Here is a 9,948-nt window from a genome sequence, read left to right on the forward strand (position 1 = left end):
CAAATGCAATTGCCCTGTGCCAGTTAGCACAGGCTCCCGAGCCCTCAGTGCCTGGCACTCTGTTGACTGTCCCCCACGGCACCCCCACGCTGCCCAGGCAGCCAGGTCAGCACCAGCCACAGGCGGCGCAGACTCTTCCGTGGAAGGCGCCTCCGAAGCCCCGGTGCCACCGGACAGAAGGGCTCTGCCCCAGACACTTCCTCCTACCGTGCACATCTGTCACCACACCCTCGCTGCTCCCAAGGGGGCTGGCATGCAGTGGCCTCAGCGTAGCCACAGAAGTCTGCTGCCATCTTCCCCTGCCACAAGACTTTTTGCCTGACATCTATATAAAAGGCCCTCTTAACAGGAGCTTCCTAAAACAGAGCAAACGACTCCAGAGCAAATGAACTAAAACACAAAATGTCACTTTCTCCCCTAGCCACATGTCCTCTGACCCATCACTGAAGCCATCCAGCGAATGTGTTTATGGAAGGGCGCTGGGGAAGGGTTGGGGGGCCAGGCAGGGGACGGTGCTGCCTGGGGCTGGCAGCAGGGCTAAAGGCCCCTCTGGGTCCTGGATCTTCAGAGGACTTGCCAGGCCCTGGACTTCTAGAACCAAGGGGTGGACCCCCAAGATGAATTTGTCTCCTATGCCCTGCGTCCCCTCGTGGAGACTGTATTTGAAGCCAACAGGAGGGTGTCTCTCCCCAGCCTGGGGGAAGCTGGCCTTTCCCCCGCTCCAGGCTCCACTGGCTCTCGGTGGCGGCTGTCCCTCCCTCCCTTCCCTTCTCTGTGGGTCCCCATGTTTCTGTCCCTGCTACCCCTGCAGGCTTTGTTTTGTTCCTGTCTCTCTCTGTCTCAGTTTCTCTCGCAGTCTCTCTGCTTTCCCTCCATCTCTGTCCTCCTATCTGACCCGAGGTTCCCTGGGCTTCCAGGAGGCAGATGACAGTCTCCAGCTCTTCAGCGCGAGGGTGGTTGGGTTCACTTTCGTGGCCCCTCTCTGGGAACCGTGGGAAGCTACACACAGCAGAGCACGCCACAGGCAGGCACCAGGTCAGTGTGGTGGGGCTTGAGGGCCACATAGGCACCTCTGCCCCTGAGCTCCAAGCTGGGCCCCAGTGGGGTTGGGGAGGGGTCCCTGGCACCCAGCTGGGGCCCCAGGAGTGGGAGAGAGCTGGCAGTGCCCAGCCTGAGGAACTGAGCCTGGCGAGCCCAGTTCAGCCGCGCTGGCGTGGACAGCTGAGGCCAGTGGGGGCCTGAGCGCTCCGCCACCGCCCACCTGCTGCAAAGGAGGGGGCTGGACTCAGGGGTTCTCAGTCAGGCTTCTGCAACCTGCCCTGTACTCGGTCAGGGCTGGGCCAGGCTCCAGAACAGCGACTACGAGGGTGCCCAGTTTCTGCCCACTGGAGTGCCATGGGAGGGCGGTGTGCAATGTGCTGATGCGAGGCCGGCTTTGGGGAAAGAAAGGTCAGGAGACCCGCCTCGAGGGACAGTGGGTGATGAGCGAGCAGTCGGGGTGGGGGGCATTCCAGGCACAAGGACGAATGGCCCAGAGACGGGTCTGTGTGACCACCTGGGGCCCAGCTCCCCTAGGTCACTGAATAGTCAGGGAAAAAGTGGAATCTGACTAGAGTTGCAGACACTTTTTAGTTTGCCAAGTGAAGACTTTTTAAAAAATTACATCATTTATTCTCACTACTATTTTATGAAAGAAGTGATACTTTAACTACCAAAAGAAAATTAAAGAATATTTGGAATAGAAGGGAGAGGACTGCTGGCACCCTGGCTGATACATGCTGATTGGCTTCATGTATGTAAATCGGTATTCTTGTTTTTCTCTCGTAACTGCTGACTACTGAACACGTTATCAGGGGCCAGCCCCGCCGGGCAGCCAGCCTTCAGGAAGTGGTGACACGGGTGCCCGTGGCATGAGGGCAAGACCTGGGGGATGGAGGAGGCAGGGTCCACGCCAGGAAGGACTTTGGACCTCAGGCTCAGGAGCGTGGATCTTATCCCCACAGGGAGGAGGAGCCGGCGCTGGGTTTGAAGTGGGCGATGCTGTGGTCAGACTGGGGCTTTGGAACCAGCATCCTCACAGCCGTGTTCAAGATGCACCGGGGGTGCAGAGGAGGGTGGTGGGAAATGACAGGGTGGTCACTTAGGTGGGTCTGCAGCCCGGCGCTGGAGAAGAATGTCCCGAGACCAGCTCGGAGGGGCCGAGGGCGGGGCAGAGGAGCCACCAGGGCAGGTGAGAGGCGTGGTCCCTGTCCAAGTTCACATAGGTACAGCAGCAGAGGGAACTTGGACCTCACTAGAGGCAAAACCAGGAGGAAAGGGTTTAAGATTTACGATTAAACAGTAAGAAGAGCATCCTGACTCTCCCCATTGTGACATGTGACACTGACCAGTCAGGGTAGACAGAGGCCTCAAGCAAGAGTGGACAGCGGGTGGCTCACAGTGGAGTGGGGCACTTGTCCCTGTTTGCATCTGGACTCCGCCTCTTGTGACCTTCCTTATCTATGAGATAGGAACCAAATGGCACCCAACTCATGGGGTTGCAAGGAGGTTTAACGCAGTTAAAATATGTAAAGCACTGAGACACCTGGCTCAGGAGACATGGCCAATATCATTAGACACTGTGGCCTCCCCAGCACCACACAGCGCCAATTGACCAAGGGGGAGTTAATGCTGGCAAAATGGCGGAAGGAGGCAGGGTGGCGGCAAATGCCAGGCCTGGGCACGGAGCCGCCCTCCCGGCTCCTGGGCAGCATTTTGAATCTTCTTTGGGCCCCTGTGAGCAGCTCTCACCCGTAGCTCCGTGCTCACACTCACCCAGTGGTGACTGAGATGGAAAACCTGCTGAGCCTGGGGGGCGGGGAGGCTCGGGCCTCCTGGAAGCTTCTCTGGGAGGGATGCCTGTTCCAGCAGCAATCCAAGAGGCAGGGGCAGGCAGAGGGTCACAGGAGGGAGTGAGAAGAGTTGCTGGTGGGCACAGCCCTCCTTCCCCACAGCAGAGAAACTGCACCGTCCAGGCTGGACCCTCAGCATCTCCAAAACCGAATCCTTCATCTCTTCACCGCCCTCCTCCACCCCGACCCCACCCACCACCCTCAGACCTGCTTCTAGCGTGTTCCCCTCCAAGTGAAAGGCGTCGTCTCCTCCAGCCAGTCCCTGAATCTGCTGTAGCCCTCAGTCCTGGGCCCTCCTGCTCCCCACTGGCTCTGGGCCTTCTGAGTTTTCTGATCCCCCTTCTTCTGTGGTCAGAGCGATCAGGGAGGCCGCTGCTGCAGGCAGGGGGGTTGTGGCCCTCCCCAGCTGCAGACCTGCTGCGCTCAGGAGGAAGGCTGGATGCCCCACGTCAGCTGGGCGGCCCCAGCCTGACTTCCCAGCCTCTTCCCATCACTCCCAGCTCAAATCCCAGGGCTGACGGGTCATCACGTCTTTCTGCTCCCTCTGCTTGAAATGTGAGTCTTCAAACAACTGGCCTGCTTAACTCCAAGCCCTCCTTTCAGGGCTCAGCCTAAGCGACACCCCTCAGCTGGCTGGGCCTGCCCTGCACCTCCCCAACACCGCTTTGGGAATTGAGTGTTTAAATATCTGGGGTGGGGGGTGTCTGTGGAGGTAAGACCAGGCCACGCCTACCCACCCTAGTGTCTCTGGGCACGGGTCAGCGCCTGCTCTTCCCAGGTCTCAGCGGAAACGCTTGGAGGAACGAGGGAATGAAAGAGAGGGAGAGAGCGTTGTTAATGAAGACCAGGCAAGATTAGGCAATAGGAGAAAGGACAGATATGAGTCAAAGATTACTCACATGTTCCTGGCCTGCGAGGCAGAGAGGGGTCGTCCCTGTCCACAGCCACGGCAAAGCTGGGCTGCGTCCTGGGCCTGGAATGAAAAACTATGCCCCGTCCCCTGCTTCCTGGGAGCCCGGGCCTGACATCCCTCGGGCAGAGTGCGCTGGAGCTGGGCTCCAACAGCGCTCAGTTGCCACTCGTCATTGTCCTCGGCATGTCAGCATTTTTATTTATTTTTTAATTGTGGTAAAATATAACCATCTTAACCATTATTAAGTGTACGTTGCAGTGGTATTAAACCCATTCATCATGTGCAGCCGTCACCACCCTCCATCTCCAGAACTCTTCAGAGAAAGGACACTGTGCCCATTAAACCAGTAAGTCCCCGTTCCCCCTCCCCCAGGCACGTCAAGAATTTTTTTTTTTTTTTTTTTTTTTTTTTGCTTGTTTAGGGCTTCTGATGAGCATGTCAGCAATTTTTAAAAACAACATCTTGCTCAGTAAGCCCGTGCTTGACCTAAAGCGGGGGGAGAGCCAACAGGAGACACGAGCGCGAAGGTGGCATGGCTCAAAAAGATGAGATTGCTGAGCGGGTCAAAGCAAAGATTGAACTTGACAGATAGTCAGCATTTAGAGGGAGAAGTCACATGTGCATAAACAAACTGTTAGTTTTTCACATAAAAAAGAACTGAGGGTTTTTATCAACTCCCAGTTTCGATATGAGCCACAGGGGTGAGGAGGCTGCCAGAAAACCGTGGCTCTCTTCTCTCCTCACTGCACCAACAGAAAGAATCCCATGAAGTGATCAGGGCTCCCTCTGGCCTTGCTAGACCCATCCCGGGGCTTTCCTCAAATGTGGACGGCACAGTTTAAGAGGCACGTGGAAAATCTGCGGTCCGTTCACAAGAGGATGACAGGGGATCCAGAAAACTCTCCCCGGCAGTCGCTGCAGGTGATGCTTCTCCTGGAGAAAAAGAAACACGCTTAGACGTGATTGCGTCCTCTCGTGTTGGAGGGTGGTCCTGTCAAAGAGAGAAAGGATTCATGTTTCTCTAGAGAGCACAGTGGAGAACAATAAGCATAAATGATGAGGCAGGAGACACGAACTAGTACAAGAAAGCAGTTTCTAGCAACTGCAGTAGCTCAGCCCACAGAGGTAGTGAGCTTCCTGCCCTTGAAAATGTTCAAATGGAGACAGGGTGATGCCAAGGGTATCATAGACATCACTGGCAAGAGAGCAGTGGTTCCCAGAGTTTTTCCCCTTCTAAGAATCCCATTGTTAAGGAATCTCATGTTTTGAAATGTTGTACCTATTAAATAAATTGCAGTTATTCAAAGTAATAATTATCCCATTTTAGTAATCAAAAACCTATATACTATCAATTTTATGGTGCTTAGCCAGGCTTGAGGTCCACTGACTAGAAGAAACTTGGGGGTCTGGGAGGGCTTATAAGAAGTGGAGGTTGTGCCAGAGCTGGGGTTTGAGAATGATTTGGGGCTCTACAAGCAGACAAATGAGGGTCTGCAGCAGAGAAAGACTCAGTGATGAAAACATCAGCTCCAAAATAAACTACTGAGTATAAAGTGGGACTGAGATGGAGGCTGGAGGCAGGAGCATGCAGATTAAAAAGGGGTGCTGGTGGGTTTGATAAGGGCCATGCAAAAGCTCTGACCCAGAATACACCATGAGTGAAGAGGAACTAGTCAAAAAGAAAAAAAAAAAAAACAGATAAAATTCCACTGCATTAAAAGTAAGACCTTCTGTTTATCAAAATACCCCCCAAGGAAATTCACACAAGTCACAAACTGGGAATGATGTCTGCAACACATTTAAATGGCAAAGGATTAATATCCAGAATATATAAAGCATTCTTAAGAATCAATAAGATTAAAAAAGTGAGCAAAGGAAACAAACAGGACTATCACAGAAGAGGAAGCTCAAATGTCCCATAAACATATGGAAAGATACTTAACCTCATTAGAAGAGGGAAATGAAAATATATCACACCCCTAAAATTGGCAAAAATTTAAAAATTGGACAATAGTAAGTGAAAGGACAACCTTGTTAATAAACTAGCTAACAGAAAGTGAGAGAAATAAACTCACAGCACATAATTGCCCTTCTGAAGAGAAAACTCACATCACAACTGCCCTTTGTTTAGTTTGATCAAACACCTGGGACTCAACTTGTTTGTCTTTAAGATTAACCACCTGTGATATCTCTAAGAGGTCATTTTCCCAGCCTTGAAGAGCCCTAAGCAGACAACAGGGGTGTGAGTTCCCTGCTCCAGCTCTCACCAGCCCACATTTTTCCAAGAACTGTGATAACTCAGCCTCACAGAGAAAAGGAAAAACCAGACCCAGCTGCTTGAGCCATCTCCTGTTACCGGCTTACAACATTAACTGCTTCTTTACCCCTTTTCCCTATAAAAACTCCAAGCCTCTTCTGCTCGGAGCCTGGCACATTCCTCTCTTTCTTCCATGTGCTGTGCCTCATTCCTTTCTCTCTCTCCCTCATTCCCTTCTCTCCCTCTCTCTCTCTCTCTCTCTCTGGAAAAAGCAAACTGAACTTTTTTTTCTTTAAAACTATCCCGATCTTTGTGTGAGAAATCTTCCTCTACCTGCACCATGAGCTCCTGGTGAGTCTCCACCCTAACAGTAAGTGTTGGTGAAGGTGTGAGCAATGGGGGAACTCTCACCGCTGCTGGCGGGAGTGCAAATCAGTGCAACTATTTTAGAAAGCAATTTGACCTTTGAATACCCTTGAACTTTCGTACACCTTTGAATATCTGCGTGCCCTTGACCCAGCAATTTTACTTCCAGTATATTCCCTAGAGCAGTACTTCTCAAAGCTGTGGTGAAGGACCAGTGTTGTTTTTGTTTTTTTTTGTTTTGTTTTGTTTTGTTTTTTGAGACAGAGTCTCACTTTGTTGCCCAGGCTAGAGTGAGTGCCGTGGCGTCAGCCTAGCTCACAGCAACCTCAAACTCCTGGGCTCAAGAGATCCTCCTGCCTCAGCCTCCCGAGTAGCTGGGACTACAGGCATGCGCCACTATGCCCGGCTAATTTTTCTATATATATATTTTTAGTTGTCCATATAATTTCTTTCTATCTTTTAGTAGAGACGGGGGTCTCGCTCTTGCTCAGGCTGGTCTCGAACTCCTGACCTTGAGCGATCCACCCGCCTCGGCCTCCCAGAGTGCTAGGATTACAGGCGTGAGCCCCGCGCCCGGCCTGTTTTTGTTTTAATTTCCAATGTGTGGATGAATCATGCTTTTGTAAAATACTATAAAAATGGTTACTAAAAAGTAGAATTTAAAAAGATGCTCAATATAAAAGTCCTGATATCTTATTATTAGATTAACGGGCAAAATTACTTTCATATACCAAGGAGACATGTAGACAATGTTCCCGGCATATTTTGTAGCAGTGAAAAATAAGAAGTAACTCAGAAGTCCAGTGACAGGAGACTGGAGATATACATTGTGGTATAATCGCATGCTGAACTATCACAGAGTTGTGAAAATAAATAAACCACCGCTCTATTTTCAACGACACCCGTGAAGTCTCAGAAACATAATTGGGAGAGAAAAAAACAAGCTTCAGAAGATGCTAATATACTTTTTTTTAAAAAGCTTTACTTAAGGATAATTTACATAAAATTCACTCATTTTAAGTGTAGAACTCAAGGATTACTAGATTATGTAGATAGCTGTGCAGCCATCGCTGTCATCTAATTCAGTAGACATCTGTCCCCACACCTCCTTCCCACCCCCAGCCCCAGGCAGCCACTAATCTGTCTCTACAGATTTGACTTTTCTGGACATTTCATAGAAATGGAATCCTACAATGCGTAGTCTTTTGTGTCTGGCTTCCGTCACACAGCGCCATGTTTGGGGGTTCACCCATGTTACAGGATGCATCAGAACTTCATTCCTTTTTATTGCCAAATAATCCGCTGTGCAGAGAGACCACATTTTGTTTATCCATTTTCCGCCAACGAACATTCGGGTGGTTTCCACTTTTCTGCTACTTTGAGGGATGCTGCCAGGTGCACAAGTCTTTGCGTTGACACGTTTTCATTTCTCTTGGCTTCATACCTAGGTGATACCATTTTTATAAAGCTCTAAAACAAGGAAAATTAAACAGTGTGGTATTTAGAGGTACATACAAAGTACTGAAACTATTTTCGTTGAAGAGGAGAGAACAATACAGCATTCAGGGCAGTTGATGGGGTACACGTGGGGGTGGGGAGTGGGAAAGGGAAGGACACAGCTGGACATGGGGGGTAGTGTTGGGTAGTGGGTTTAGGGGTGTTCACTTTTTATTGTGCTTCGTAACTTACATATTAGATATCATACGTGTGAGATACATAATAAGACATTTTTTAAAATGGAAGTCTGTCTCCAACGCTCTGACAATTCTGCTGGCTTCTGATGACAAGGTCCCCACGGCAGCGGCTACAACCCGGCTCTGCTCTGCGCAGCCGCTCTGGCTCCTCGCGGGGCCTCAAAGCGGGTGCGCCCACAGGTGCCCCCGTGAGGGTTCCTGGGGGCTTCGCTCAGGGCCCCGCTTCCCTGGCGGCCCTTGGTGGAACAGCCCCTCTGCACGTCCTCCTCCCTTCGCTCCCTAATCCCCCGTCCTCGTGCACTTTTCCGTGTAGCAGCTGCCTCCCCGCACTCATTTGATCACTTTGACTGTTGCCACCCCCAGACCGTGAGCGTTAGGTCGGCTCCTGTGGGGGCTGGATTCTGGCGAGGGCAGGGCCTCATCCCCAGGGTGTGGAGGTGCCTGGCAGTAACCCGGGCTCAGTAAACACTTAGCAATTAATTAAAGCAGCCCAGCTTGTGACTAGGTGGAGCCTCCTGGTGCTGTCAGCCTGAGCTGCTCTCTTCTCAGCTGAAAGCACAGAATATGAGGCTGGGTTCCCCCGGCAGACGCACCTCCGGGATAGATGGTTTAAGTTAGAAAAATTTTGAGGTATGGAAAATAGTTAGCAGACCCTCACAAGCACCTTCAAGGACCCCTCAAGGTCCAGGATCCCAGTTAGAGGCAACGGGGCTAGGTGAGCCTTAAAGTGTTTTGCAAAGCTAGGCCTCCACATATCCATGGCAGGGTGACCTCCTGGAGTCTGGGGATCCGTGTCACCAGGGTCATAGTCCAGACCCCAGACAGATATGTGCAAAGGCAGCTGGGTGTGAGCCTAGAGAACAGGGCGGCCTGGGCTGGAGGTGTGGGTTGGGAAACTGTCCCCCAGCCTCAGTCCCACAGCCGAGCACAGAGTCTTAACTCTAGGGCCACACTGAGCAACGAGCACTGTGGCTACTGAACGTCTGAAATGTGGCTACTGCGACTGAGGAACTAAATTTTAATTTTACTTAATTTTATTTAATATAAGTTTAAAAACAAAAGCAGTGTAAAATATTTTTTTCCATTAAACACAACTTTATGGCTTTGGTAGGACTACATTTCACTCTGTTGAAAATTTAGTGTCCAAATTGAGATGTGTAAAACACACACCAGATTTTTAAGACAGCACACCAGAAAATGTAAAATATCTCATCAATAACTTTGATGTTGATTACATGTTGAAACGATACTATTTTGGATATATTGGGTGAAATGAAATGCGTTACTATTAAAATGAATGTTAGCTGTGTCTTTTTACTTTTTTAATATGGCTATTAGAAATTACGAAATTGTGTATGTTGTTCTCCTTCCTCTTCTTCCCTCTACCCACTCCTGCACACACTCCTCCCCTGGCACCATATCATCTGACAACTCAGCATGATCTCACTGGGGTACGCCTCACGGGGGTACCCGGGGTCACAGCCTCCTGCAAACACTCCATGATGCAGGGTGAGCCGCATGGGTCCCTTAGAGCTCGTGACACCACCCCTGCCCCGGCAACTAGAAGCCCAAGTGATGCCCAATGGCCCCCAAAGCAGCCAAAAGGGCTGGGATCTCCCAAGCCACTGTCACTGGCTCCTTCCCTGCTCCCTCTGTCCCACCTCCCATGCCCACCCAGCAGGCATCTGCTTGGGTCAGGGTCCCCCCCACCCTGAGGGACACACGCTATGCTGAGAAGTTAGCCTCACAACCACCCTGTGCATGGAAAGGACAACACTATCCTCCCTCCCCCGTGCTTGTCACTTAGAGGGACACGTGGGTGAGACA

This window comes from Eulemur rufifrons, chromosome 9 (assembly GCF_041146395.1).
Source record: "Eulemur rufifrons isolate Redbay chromosome 9, OSU_ERuf_1, whole genome shotgun sequence".
In the NCBI taxonomy this organism is placed as follows: Eukaryota; Metazoa; Chordata; class Mammalia; order Primates; family Lemuridae; genus Eulemur; species Eulemur rufifrons.